At 43.7% G+C, this 3,098-nt stretch overlaps 1 pseudogene; it reads right to left on the bottom strand.

The window, feature by feature from the left end:
- Positions 1–998: 998 nt before the first annotated feature.
- Positions 999–1,117, bottom strand: LOC124546351 (annotated as a pseudogene).
- Positions 1,118–3,098: the final 1,981 nt, after the last annotated feature.

Below are 3,098 nucleotides of genomic sequence, written 5' to 3'. Positions count from 1 at the left end.
TATTATGACTTTTGAACACTATTAAGGTAAATACATTGTTTGTTCTCCATCAAAATCTTTCATTTGCTAACTATGCCTATCAGTAGTTAGTGCCTTCAGTAGTTAGAATCTCTTATTTAGCTGGCAGTATTGGCGCTCGCTGTATTGCAGTAGTTCGAGTAACGAAGATTATTGTGAGGTAAGTGGTTCATGAAAGGTATAGGTTTTTGTTAGTCAGGGCCATTCTTTCTTAGGGATTATTGAAAGTCAGAATGCGTTGCGCTAAAAATATTGTGTGTCAGTTTAGTGATGATCAGAATAAGTAAAGAGAGAAATGTCTGAGTACGTTCAGTTTTGCTCAGCTGTTTGAAAATCAAATAACGTAAGAGGTTTATCAGCACAGTAATTCATAAATTTTTCTATGGGGACGTTCCAACCTAAGTAGGTTCATCATGATAAAATAAGAGAAAACAGAACTCGCATAGAAAGATTTCAGGGATCATTTCCGCTGCGGGCCGTTCGAGAGTGGAACACTAGAGAAGTAGCTTGAGGGTGGATCTATGAACTTTCTGTCAGGCACTTGGCTGGCTCTGAGCACTATGGGACTTAACAGCTGTGGTCATCAGTCCCCTAGAACTAAGAACTACTTAAACCTAACTAACCTAAGGACATCACACACATCCATGCCCGAGGCAGGATTCGAACCTGCGACCGTAGCAGTCGCGCGGTTCCGGACTGCGCGCCTAGAACCGCGAGACCACCGCGGTGTCAGGCACTTAATTGTGAATTGCAAAGTAGTCATGTAGACGTAGATGAAAGGGTGATTCAGCTGCTCGTACTTATGGGTTTGATGGAAGCCGCAACACCTTCAAAAACCACGTAGAAGATTTTCACATTCTCTCACTCGCGGATACGGAGGGGCATGTGGTCAGCGCACCGCTGTGCCGGCCGTTGTCAGTTTTGGTGACCGGCGCCGCTACTTGTCGTTCAGGTAGCTCCCCGACTGGCCCCACAATAGCTGCCTAGAGCACCCGGCAGACCCGGACGGTGACCCATCCAAGCGCTAGCCCAGCCCGACAGCGCTTAACATCGGTGATCTGACGGGAACCGGTGTTACCACTGCGGCAAGGCCGTTGGCCGACCTGGCATCTGATTGTTAGAGAAACAGATGATGGCACTCTGGTTGCAAAGCCATTAATATGGATGATTTTCCGCTTTGGCATGCTTGACGGTTGAATATCGACTGTCTGTGAACCTGCCTCATAGCTCTGGCTCTCCATAGGGAAAATGCTTGCTTTTCTTCTCCGTGCTGCTCTTCAGTCACTTCTTTTACCGGATGAAACTCTTTTACCACTCACGAATACAGCCGAAATGATTTGGCTCAAAGAACTCTCAGTTCATTATTTGTTTCATGACAGCAGCCAGAGCGACTTTGATTTTTTGGTGTTTCTTCAGAATAGTCATACTTCTTTAATGCGCCATTAGAGATATCGTCAATATTAAGCCAGTTTTTTTTGGCAGTGTCTTCATGGATCCTTTCTGCACTTGGGGTGTGCCGGGCATGAGAAGGTGAGTTCTTGTTTGTTCCAGAATTTGACTCATGGGATGTGCCAAGGAATACGTTTTCGAGAAGACGTTGGGGATCGGTGTGAACCCACACATCTCTCGTTAGTACGCGGCGGCCGTTCTGTTTTGTTTCACTAGAAGTGAGTCCCTACGTCAATTTTTGTTGTTTGTTATTTTGATGAAGTTCGCAGATCCTGCATGAACCTGCTACATGTTGTAACCCTGATTAAATAAATGTTATACTGTTTATGGTTCCAATGATTCTGAGTACTGTAGGACTTAACATCTAAGGTCACCAGTCCCCTAGAACTTAGAACTACTTAAACCTAACTAACCTAAGGACATAACACACACCCATGCCCGAAGCAGGATTCGGACGTGCGACCGTAGCGGTCGCGCAGTTCCAGACTGAAACGCCTAGAACCGCTCGGCCACATCGGCCAGCATACTGTTTATGGAATTCTAATTAAATTCATCTGTATCAGTCATTTGTATCAATTTTAAATGTTATGTAGACGATATATTCTTTGCATAATTGTGTAAGTTCCATTATTGAACGGTATTGCACCATTATAAAAAAATGGCAAGGCTAAAGCAAGTGACAAGTAAGTTAAGAAAATGGTTAGCATTGCTACCGCCGGTGCAGAAGGACCCAGGTTCGATTCCCAGTACGGCCTCCGTTTACTTCTGAGGTAGGGAGGCCTGGTACAGGGTGTATTAACCTCTTGTGAGGCCAAATTGAAACTTCTTAATAAAAATTTTCTTTGCTTATATTGCTCAGTGAAATTGACATACTGTCACTTTGCTGTTCTTTATCATCTCAACACTGACGCACAATATTCTAGCGCAACGCAATCTGACTGCTCAAAAAATGATAATCTGACTTCAAATAATTAATACAGAAAAAATGGCCCTGAATTAGTAGTAATCCTAATAATAACCTATACATTTCGTAAGTCACTTACCTCACAAAAATCTTGATTACACGAACTACAGCAATGCTGTAAACACCAATACTGCCAGCTAAATAAAAGATTCAAACTACTGAAGGTTCTAACTACTGATAGGCATGTGGTTGGCAAAGCAAAGATTTTATTGCGGAGCAAACAATGCATTTACCTTAATAATGTGACAACCAATTCAAAAATTATATAATCGTCCTTGACATCCAGTTGCAAAAATTATATAATCATCGAAAAATTACATTTCCATATGGACACACGTCCAGATCGTCCGCTCGCGCTAACACTTCAAACCTCTAACCTCCATCACCGCTGGCTACTCACTCCTAACTTCCACCACTGCTGGCTATGCACCTCCAACTTCCATCACTGCTGTCGATTAACTTCCACCTGCCAGTGCGACCAGCGACAGAGTCTCTTACAGAGTGCGCACAGCGCTGTCAGAGTTATTAATGCAGAGCACTACACAGCGCTGCCAACATACAAACACATAAACAGCCTACTTACAAGATGAGGAGCTGCTTGAACAAAGAAACAGCAGCATCATCAGGATTCACGTACTGAGGGTAAGGGCTGGAGCGATTGGCGAGG

The sequence above is a fragment of the Schistocerca americana genome, chromosome 8, assembly GCF_021461395.2.
Source record: "Schistocerca americana isolate TAMUIC-IGC-003095 chromosome 8, iqSchAmer2.1, whole genome shotgun sequence".
Lineage (NCBI taxonomy): Eukaryota > Metazoa > Arthropoda > Insecta > Orthoptera > Acrididae > Schistocerca > Schistocerca americana.
Note: the sequence above shows the minus strand (reverse complement) of the source record. Positions and strands in the feature narration are given on the sequence as shown.